The sequence below is a fragment of the Hibiscus syriacus genome, unplaced genomic scaffold (assembly GCF_006381635.1).
Source record: "Hibiscus syriacus cultivar Baekdansim isolate YM2019G1 unplaced genomic scaffold, ASM638163v2 tig00001478_pilon, whole genome shotgun sequence".
Taxonomy (NCBI): Eukaryota; Viridiplantae; Streptophyta; class Magnoliopsida; order Malvales; family Malvaceae; genus Hibiscus; species Hibiscus syriacus.
In genome coordinates, this window is record NW_024061874.1 from 2,512,459 (window position 1) to 2,524,273 (window position 11,815).

An 11,815-nucleotide genomic window follows, 5' to 3' on the forward strand; every position below is an offset into this window, starting at 1 on the left:
CTTTTCCATCTCGCTTTCTTTAAGGAAGTGAGATTGATTTGGTTTTGGATAGGGATTAGAATATCAAGAGTGACCCTAAGACCAAGTTTGATAAACAAATTACTAAGGAGACAACCGTAAACCAAGGTTTCTATATTCTTGGAAGGAATAATGTTTACGGTATATACTAACTCACTAAAGATGATCTGTGGCATATTAATTTTCTTATTATGTTGGATACAATGTATCCACCATATATCTATGTTCCTAAGAGAGGAGTACCTACCTCCAGACGGCCTAAACCACCAAGAGATCATTAAATGTAGAAATCGATCGTGATGAGTTCTTAAGGTACTAACACTATCTTTAGATTTATAAGGTGATGCCACAATCTCCTTTTCATTGTATAAACCTAAGTTATCTAGTCCAAAATGAGTAGAAATAGTGTCAGAGTCAATAAAACAATTTGACCTAAAAGATAGGAACAAATTCCTATGGTTTCAGATCGACGTTCTTTTTGGACACATACCGCATTGGAATAGAAGATGCGGACTAATTGATGATAAATAATAGGTTTGAGTTGAAAAAGTGTATCAAACTTCCAGGATTTAAGAGTAGGAAGATATTGGAAATTTATATCTTTCATAGCGTGGATCGAAGGGATACGTTCTTCTCGGATTTTATATGACTCAAAACAAGTATGGTACCTATGGTAGAAATCTTGTCTACGGCCGGGTATATTAAAACAGGAGTTTAGAATGGTCATATTTGGGTCATTTGGGTTTGGATTTGTATAGGGTGGAGGAATAGGAGGTCGGTTTTGACTTGAACGACTCGATGAAGACCTAAGACGTTTAGGATTAGACATGGTTTAAAGAATTGGAATGGTTAAGGTCACCTGCAAATATGAAACACATGTATGCAATTCAATCAATCCCAAAACTCAAATGAGTCCGCAATATTCAAGGTTCTCTAAACTGAATCCTAATGGACATAGTTTTAAAAACTATTTGGAAAACAATGTTTGAAAATCATAATACATATAGTTTTCATGAAAACAACATAATTGAATCAAAAACAATAATCATCAAAAATAATAAAATTTGTATATTTCGAATTTTTTTGAAAAAAACTTGTGTTTTTTATGAAATTGATTGTAGAAAATAGTTTCTAATCACTGAACAATCAATATCGGATATTTAGTTCAACCTAGAACTAATCAAGACTAGTCCTAAGTTTATAAATCGATAAAATAGAGGTTTTTGAAATATTACCTTGAAACTTCAGATTTTGTGAGAATGAGATGTTGTTTGCACTTGATTAGTGATAGTAGCAGGATTTGGAGATAAAATGCAAGAGATTTCTGACTTAAAATTGTTGATTTGAAGCAATAGAGATATTTGGATGAGGGAGAGGGGTGTACGACATGAGTGTGTTTAGGTTTGGGGTTTTAAAATAAGGAAGAAATCAAGTATTTAAAACCAAAAACTCGATGGGTGTATCGATGCACAGCAGAGTGCATCGATGTATATTCAAGGAATACATCGGTGCACCTTCATGGTATATTGATGCACATTCAAGGATGCATCGCTGCACTGTGTAGTGTATCGATACATTATGCACTAAAATGTCAAAAATCCGTTTTAAACAACAAAATGCTAACTAGTGGTATTGGCAACTCATATATTGAAAATTAACTATGTTCAATTAATCAAATCTATCTTTAAACATAACTTGAACATATAATTAATTTTCACTAAGAATCATAAACTCCCCCTAACTAATAGTGAAGAATGCAATCAAAAGTGTTATTTTTATAAGCATTTTTCAAAACTAATTAAAAGTGCTAAAATTATTATAAACACTAAGTGAAGATAGGTCAGTTAAACCTAATTCTCTCCTAAGTGTCCAAAATCTTTCTTTATCTAAAGGTTTAGTAAAAATATCCGCTGATTGATGCAAAATATCAACATATTCAAGAACTATATATTCTTTAGCGACATGATCTCTAATGAAATGATGTCTAATTTCAACATGCTTAGTTCTAGAGTGTTGGATGGGATTTTTAGAGAGACAAATAGCACTAGTATTGTCACACTTGATAGGTATGGTACCTACTTCAATTCCATAATCTAAAAGTTGTTGTTTCATCCATAAAACTTGTGCACAACAACTACCGGCTGAAATGTATTCCACTTCAGTGGTAGATAATGCAACACAATTTTGTTTCTTTGAAAACCATGAAATCAACATATTTCCTAGGAATTGGCAAGTACCGAAGGTGCTTTTCCTATCTATTTTGCATCCTCCATAATCCGCATCAGAGAAGGCATGCAAGCTAAAGCTAGAGTCTCTAGGATACCAATGTCCTAAACTAGGAGTGTCCTTAAGGTATCTAAAGATTCTCTTAACAGCTAGTAAATGTGATTCCTTAGGGCATGATTGAAATCTAGCATATAAGCAAACACTAAACATAATGTCTGGTCTACTTGCGGTTAGATAAAGCAAAGAACCAATCATTGACCTATATAATTTATCATCCACACATTTACCTCCTTCATCTTTTTCAAGCTTTGTAGAAGAGGTCATTGGAGTGACATGAGGTTTCCCATTTTCCAGTCCAAACTTCTTGAGCATATCCTTGACGTACTTAGCTTGATTGATGAATGTGACATCTTCTCTTTGCTTTATTTGGAGTCCCAAGAAATATAAGAGCTCCCCCATGATGCTCATCTTGAATTCACTTTGCATTAGCTTAGAAAATTCTTGGAAAAGAACATCATTAGTAGAACCAAATATTATATCATCAACATAAATTTGTACTACTAATAAATATTTACCTTTATGCTTTAAAAACAATGTAGTGTCAACCTTCCCTTTTGAAAACCCTTTTTCAATTAAAAAAATTGACAATCTTTCATACCAAGCTCTAGGAGCTTGCTTTAAACCATAAAGCACTTTTGTCAATTTAAAAACATGATATGGAAATTTTGAATCTTTAAAACCAGGAGGTTGTTCCACATACACTTCTTCTTTTATAAAACCATTTAAAAATGCACTTTTAACATCCATTTGATATAATTTAAATTCATTGAAACATGTAAATGCTAATAATATTCTAATTGCTTCCATCCTAGCTACGGGAGCGTATGTTTCATCATAGTATATGTCATCTTCTTGAGTATAGCCTTGAGCAAAAAGTATAGCCTTGTTCCTCACTATATTACCACTTTCATCAACCTTATTCCTAAATACCTATCTAGTACCTACAATAGATTTATTACTAGGCCTTTCAACTAATGCCCATACTTTACTTCTCTCAAATTGATTTAACTCTTCTTGTATAGCCATAATCCAATGTTCATCATTTAATTCTTCTTTAATATTCTTAGGTTCTATGCATGAGATAAATGCAACGTAATTACAAACATTTCTAAGAGAAAATTGAGTTGTTACCCCTTTGGAAGGATCACCTATTATTTCACCATCCTTGACATAGTTGTACTCTCTTGGGTAAGAGACTTCCCTTTCTTCAATGGTTGGATTCTCGAGAACAGCAAAAGTGCTCCAACGTCATGTCTAGTGTCATTTGTGTTTATAATACCTACATCATCATTCACACAATAATCATTCCTCGAAAGGGGATTATCATCGAAAAAAAAATATGTATAGACTCTTCTAAAACTAAAGTTCTTTAATTAAATACCCGATATGCTTTAGAATTTAATGAATAAAACAGAAAAATTCCTTCATCACTTTTAGCATCAAATTTGCCAAGATTTGCTTTACCGTTGTTTAAAACAAAACACTTACATCCAAGATGATGAAAATAACTAATGTTAGGCTTTTTATTTTTAAAAAGTTCATATGGAGTTTTCTTCAAAATTGGCCCAATCATTACTCGATTAATAATATAACAATCGGTATTTGTGTCTTCCACCCAAAAATATTTTGGCAAATTGTTTTCACAAAGCATGGTTCTAGCCATTTCTTCTAAAGTTCGATTTTTCCTCTCAACAACTCCATTTTTTTGAGGAGTTCTAGGTAATGAAAAATTATGGCTAATACCATTAGAATTACAAAACTCAGTAAATCCAAGATTTTCAAATTCAGTACCATGATCACTCCTAATACTAGTTATGGAGTAACCTTTTTCATTTTGGATTACTTTTGAAAACATGATGAATTTTTCTAATGCTTCATCTTTAGTACTTAAGAATAGAACCCAAGTATATCTAGAATAGTCATCTACCAAGACAAATGCATATTGTTTTCCACCCAAGCTAGTAGTCCTATATATCCCAAAAAGATCTATATGGATCAATTGTAATACTCTACTAGTTGATACATCATTAATGGACTGAAAGGAAGCTTTTCTATGTTTTCCTTTAGCACAAGCATCATAGATTTTATCATTATCAAATTTTAGCTTTGGCAACCCTCGAACTAAATCTCCTTGAATTAGTCGTTGTAAAACACTCATGCTAGCATGTCCTAGTCTCCTATGCCATAACCAACTATCATGTTCATCCTTAGCAACTTGGAATAAATTAGTCATATTTATAGAATCTAAATGCAACATGTATATGTTCTCTATTCTATGACCAACAAGCATAATCTAATTAGATGGAATGTAAATGACTTTAAAACCATTAGTATCAAACATGACATTGTATCCCTTATCACATAATTGACTAATACTCAATAGATTATGCTTTAACCCATTCACATATAAAACATTTTTAATTTGTATGGAAGAGGTATTACCTATAGTACCTATACCTTCAATGTGACCTTTTGAATTATCACCAAAAGTCACATCTCCTCCATTTTTGGCGTTAAGCTCTATAAACCGGCTCTTGTCTCTGGTCATATGTCTTGAGCATCCACTATCAAGGTACCATGAGTTTGAATTTGTTTTTCATGCCTTGTAGCAATGCTCATTTCCCTACAAACATAGATTAATTTTTTATTTTTGGTACTCAATTTATTTTGGGTACATATTCATTAGTCTCCAAAATTCTAGTCCCTTTAGGTATCCATTTATGTAGGATATCCTTATCTTTAGTAGTAATGAGTTCTTTATGAACCCATATACTTCTAATGATTTTTCCATTTGAGGTTCTTCGGGGACCTCTATGATTGTAGTTTTTAAAACTCTTTCTAACAAAGTTAATTTTTGAACTTTCTCCTTTTTCAAAATGTTTTAGATCAACTTTATTAAAAGAAGCTTTAAGATCATCAATTTTATTTTGATGATCATCATTTACTCTTGAAAGTAAGTTATGCAAATAGGTATTTTTCTTTTCAAATTCATCTAATTTGATTTGCAATTCTTTGATCTTACTTTCAAGATCATTGTTGGTTTTGGACATAAGACTATTTTTATTTTTCAATTTTAAAATATCATTTTTATATTTTGAAAATAAAGTCTTATAATCCGAAGCCAACCCATTACAATCCTCTAATAACTCATCATAAGATAAATCATCTGAATCAAATGAGTTAGAGGTTACCTGAGAGTTTTCCCCGATGGTCATCAAGCACAAGTTTACAACTTCTTGTTCCTCTTCATCGGAACCTTCTTCATCGCTCCATGTAGCCACATGAGCCTTGTGCTTATTCTTTGTTTGACCCTTTTTCTTCAATTATGGGAAATCATATTTGACATGCCTCGGCTTTTTGCATTCGTAGCAAATGATAGGGTCTTTCTTCTTTAGTTCATTTTTGATGCCTTCGTTTCATTTGAATTTTCTTCCTCTGTTGGGCCTCAATAACTTTCTGAACCGTTTGGAAAATAATGTTATTTCCTCTTCATCGTCATCTTCATCCAAATCACTCTCATCTCTTTTAGATTTGAGAGCAACTCCACCATTCTTCTCCTTTTCCGTGTCCTTCTTTGGATCATCAATCTTCTCGAGGTCTACATCATCTTGAAGCAACATTTCATGAGTGAGGAGTAAACCAATTAACTCTTTGAGAGTTAAAGACTTTAGGTTCTTAGCCTCGATGATTGCCGTGATTTTTTATTGCCAATATTTTGAAAGAGAGTAAACTAACTTCCTCACAAGCTTTTCGTTTAGAATGATCTCTCCATATGAATTAAGACCAATGACAAACGCGAAAAATCTATCCGTCATAGCTTTGATGTCTTCATCCGGTTTTATCCTGAAATTTTTATAGCTATGAGTTAGAAGACTAATTTTATATTCTTTTACCTCATATGTGCCTTCATGAGTGACTTGAAGTTTATCCCATATCTCCTTGGCGTTTGTACAAGATGAAAATGTATTCATCTGGTCCAAGAGCACAAAAAATAATGTGGATAGCCTTTGAGTTGAGCTGGAACATGCTTGTCTATACTTTCTCCATGATTTGATCACACCATTGAGGTTATTCAAATTTGGTTCTAAGAGAGTTCTTTCTTACTTATTCTTATATTTACTTATTTATGCACTATATATTATTATAGGCATACATTTGCAGATTAGATTATACTTGAATTATCATAACATGTGCATTCATTCATTATATGGTTTGTATCATTGATTGATATTCAAGCATATAGTCTATAGTTATAATAATAATATTCATTCATTATCATATGATGCATGAGTTATTATTATAATCTATAGTCCACATCTTTATATTATAAGTTATTTTCTTTAAATACTTAGTTTATATTATGCTTTCTTTTGTATGTGCATATTCAGCCACATGACGGGAGCTAAATTTGACCTTAACTAAGGATAAGGATCTAGGAAAACTTACATAGGATGACTCGAGAGATCATGAAGAACAAATGGTGAAAAGTTGTCAGCTGACCCCCGAGCTCATAGCTAACTTGAGTTGGACTTTTGAGCTAGCTAGAGACCTCATTTCAGCTGGAGAGTTACACCATCAGCACCACCACACAAAGTACTTCAAATATGTTCAAGGTCAATTTTTGTGGATTCGTACCTTTTCGCGAAGAGTTGCCTTTCCAAGAGGTGTCTTTTCACAAGGAGCTAGCCAAAGACTCATCTTCATGTAATTCACCAATGACCAACTCATCTTCAGCTCATACACATGCGAAGTAGCTCAAATGATCAAAGGTTACCTTCCACATAATGTGACCTTTCATGACAAGTTGTTGCACACTGAAGACCATGACACCTAGATGCACATTGGAAGCTAAATCACTCCTAGTTGATGTTTATCTTCATTCCATGGACTTCAAGACATCATCCTATGGTTGCAACCTCACGAAAGCCTTGCAAGAAGACCCATGTGAATTCAAGTAGGCTGACATGTGCATCATTCAAGCATGTGCACTCCATGTGACATCAAATAGGAGCCAAAACACCAAGGGATGCTTCATATTCAGCCAAAGACTCCTTCCTCTTCATTTTGCCGCCCACATAACTTCCAAATGCATTCAAAACATCCTTAGGCCGAACCAACACCTTACCATTCGGCCAAGAGCATGTATCTTCATTAAAATCATGTATTTTCATTTAAAAATCATGTATTTTCAAAGGGGTTTCATCCATAGCTGAACCATCATGTATCTATTTGGCCTAAACCCTTTGAAAACTATAAATAGGCTATTGCTTTTCATTTGTACTCAACCCTTTGATAATATAAATCTTTGTGACATTATTCTCTCTTCAAGTTCTTTTTAGAACTACATTGATTAAGCAAGGTTATTCTAAGTTTGTGGCGTCATTCCTTCCCCTTGATACTTCTGGTTCCTAGTTCTTATAACTAGTGGGTCAAAGTCCTTACTACCATCCCTTATAAGACTTATAAGAAACGGGTCTTTGCTCCTTTATTGCATTGGTTCCTTCTTAGTCTTATAAGATACTATATGTCCATCACCATCTTCCATTACCATTTCACGCCTATAACATCACCATCTTCTATCACCATTCACACCTATATAATCACCATTTCCCTTACCACCTATTCACCATTAAATCATCCTTCATTCATCAACAAGGCATACACCCATTTCACTATTGGAGGCAGAATTCATCAACACTTAAAGGATATTTATTCAACACTTTCATAGCCTACTTTGATATCATTTATTTCCATTTCATTCCTTATCAATTTTCATTTCTTTCAATCCTTATTTTTATTTAATCTTTTCTTCTTTTAATTGTGCAGATTACTTTCAATTCAAAGTGTAGCATTTGGTGTCTCTCCTAGATCGGGAAACAACAAGGCTACCAACTTCTTTATTTTTGAAGAAGCCTGAATAGCCTTACATCAAGCGGTAATCAGAGCTTAGTCGGATTGAAAATCAAGTGTTGTAATAAAAAGCAACAAGAAAGAAGAAAAACAAAAAGAAAAGAAAAAGACTCCTACAACAATTTTGGAGTACAAAAGAAAGAAAAGAAAAAGATGCAAATTCAAAGAAAAATAAAAAGTGAAGAAAGTTGCAAAGTACACTCAAAGAGAAGCACAATACAATCTGCCAACAACAAACTAGAAGGAGGTATCCTTGTTGTTTCTTGTGAAGGAAGATAGTAAGTGTTGCAACTTGAGTTGTAAGTTATCTTCACATTCTTACTATTTCATTTCCTTATTCTTTCATCTATTCTTATTCCATTACCTTATCATTTTCTTAAACTTTGTAATTTTACCTCTATCATAACCGTTTCTATACCCTAACCATTTTTTTTAAAGCCGACACACAAACTAAGAAACTTGCTCAATCTTGAGTTAGTTCTTTAAAAAAGACCCACAAGAGAGAATTGAGCGGTAAAAGGCAAATGAGAGGGTGAGATCAGAAGGGGGATTAGAAAAAGCCAAGAACATATTCACGAGTGCAAACATGAGTGTGAGTGGAGTGACATTTTAATTTCTTTGGACTGTTACTGTGAGGTTTTGTAAGAGTGGTCTTGGTAAGGTCCTTTTAAACATTTCTATTCTTTATTTCACTGATGATTTTTCATCTTTTCAATGGAGTATGAACAGCAAAGAATGAATGCATCTCACACTCATTTCCATGTAGATGGTAAAGTGTGTCTTGTAGCTATTGACGGAGGAAGTTGTGCAAATCTTGCAAGCACATACATGGTCACGAAGTTGGGAGCTACAACATGCAAACATCCCAACCCATATGTTTTGCAAGGATTAAATGAAGATAAAGAGTTAGAAGTCAAAAATCAAGTTGTCATCCCGTTTTCAAATTGCAAATATCAAGATGAAGTTCTTTGTGATGTTGTACCAATAGATGCTGGACATATACTTTTGGGAAGACCGTGGCGATTCGACAGACGAGCAATCCATTATGGGTTTACAAACAGGTTTTCTATAGCCCATAATGGCAAGAAATTCACTTTGACGCCACTTTCTCCTAGTCAAGTGAATGAAGACCAGCACCATTTGAAGAAAAGAATGGAATCATTCAAAAACGTTGAAAATAATGAGAATCAAAGAGTAGATGAAGAAAACGTTGGAGTTGGAAATGAGAAATATGAATTTGGAGAAAAAGAGGAGAGTGAAGAACAAATTTTATCTAACCTTTCTTCTCCTATCCTTCCTTCTATTTTGCAGGGAAATATCATAGACGTATCTTTTCAAGGTGATGATTCAAGAATCATGGCTTTTGGAGGACTAAAAGATGTGACTTTTGAAGAACAAATAGTCATTACTTTTGGTGATCAACAGAACATATCTCTTGATGTTTCAAAGATAATGTCATTTGAAGTTCCAAGAGAAACATCACTTGAAGTGCCAAGAGTTGTGTCCATTGATATTCCAAGTACATTGACTATTATGAAAAGAATTCAGCAACCAACTCCCATTAAACATTCACCCTGGTTTGATATGGCCATTCATCTTGTCAATAGTTTTTCATTTTCTTATTTTGACTCATTTTGTAGCATTTCAATTCATGTCTGTGGCATTATCTTATCAATATGTGATGACAAGGATGAATCAAAAGACATAATTTGTCAAGGGAAAGAGCCAAGAGACGTGACTCATAAAGGCTTAATGGACGAGACCCTTCAAGAGCATCAAATCGTGAATTTTCATGATCCAATGGACATGACTTTTGGGATGCCAAGGGACATGATCATTCAAAGCAATATGTCTTCAACAGACATGATTTTTAACCAACCATCAAACACCAACAGGAAGTACAATTTTCCTTTATTTGTATTCAATCGTGTTTTTACTTATGAGAGTTATCTTTCTTTTCAGGTCATGTAAATTCAAAGCACTTATTCAAAGGACATGACCTATGAAAATAATCTTTTCATAAAGATCTCTGTTGCATCTATCGGATGGGAGGACACTAAGGAGAAGTCACCTTTCGATTTGAGGACAAATTGCCCAAAAGAATGGGAGGATGATGTGATCCTGTCTAGCTCCAACTTTCTCCATGATTTGATCACACCATGGAGGTTATTCAAATCTGGTTCTAAGGGAGTTCTTTCTTACTTAATCTTATATTTACTTATTTATGCACTATATATTATTATAGGCATACATTTGCAGATTAGATTATACCTTAATTATCATAACATGTCCATTCATTCATTATATGGTTTGTATCATTGATTTATATTCAAGCATATAGTCTATAGTTATAATAATAATATTCATTCATTATCATATGATGCATGAGTTATTATTATAATATATAGTCCACATCTTTATATTATAAGTTATTTTCTTTAAATACTTAGCTTATATTATGCTTTCTTTTGTAGGTGCATATTCGGCCACATGATGGGAGCTAAATTTGAGCTTAACTAAGGATAAGGAGCTAGGAAAACTTACATAGGATGAGTCAAGAGATCATGAAGAACAAATGGTAAAAAGTTGTCAGCTGATCCCCGAGCTCATAGCTAACTTGAGGTGGACTTTTGAGCTAGCTAGAGACCTCATTTCAGCTGGAGAGTTACACCATCATCACTACCACACAGAGTACTTCAAATATGGTCAAGGTCAATTTTTATGGATTCATACCTTTTCGCGAAGAGTTGCCATTCCAAGAGGTGCCTTGCCAAAGACTCATTGATGGGGAAGCGGTGGCGGATTGATGAACGTTGCTCTTATTGAAGAATCAAACCTAGAAAGCTCTAGACTCGATGAAGAACAAAGGGGATGAACAGGGGAAGGTGGTGGCAGCAACTAGGATTCTTTAGGGTTTCTTTTATGTGATGGAATCAAAGCAATAAGATTAGATTAAAATAAACAAAAGATAAATAAACAGAAGATGAAATAAGATAATAAAGAAATCAGAAGATCTCCCTTATGAAGGTGAACGGTAAAGATGATTGATGGTGCGAATGGATTTGTGGATAATAGATGGATAAGTGTCCTATGGAGCCCTCCTAGTCACAATGAAAAGGAAAACACGATAAATGGCTCTAACCAACCCTCCTAGTCATGATGAAAAGGCAAATTGGAGTGTGAAGATTAATCTCCCTCACAAGAACTTGAAAGAACTCCAAGATAAGAAGCTTCGAAGGCACAAGGCAATCAGCACTTGCAAAAACAAACTCTCGTTGTATTATTGATCAAAGAAATCTTATTTACAAAGTTGAATGAAGCCTCCTTTATATAGGGGCTGAATTCTAAAGGTCCTAAATAACTAAAGAATAAAATATTAATAAACTAAACATGTTTTAACTCTAATTCCTAATAAAATAATAATAACTAAAAATATTATTTTAACCCAACCTTAATTCCTAATAAAATAATAAATCTGATCCTAAAAGATAATTAATCATCCTATATTAAATTATATTACAAATAATCAATATAAATATTGAAAATTCGTAATATTTACAAAATAACGTATTAATCCCGTATAGGATTTCCTGCATGCATT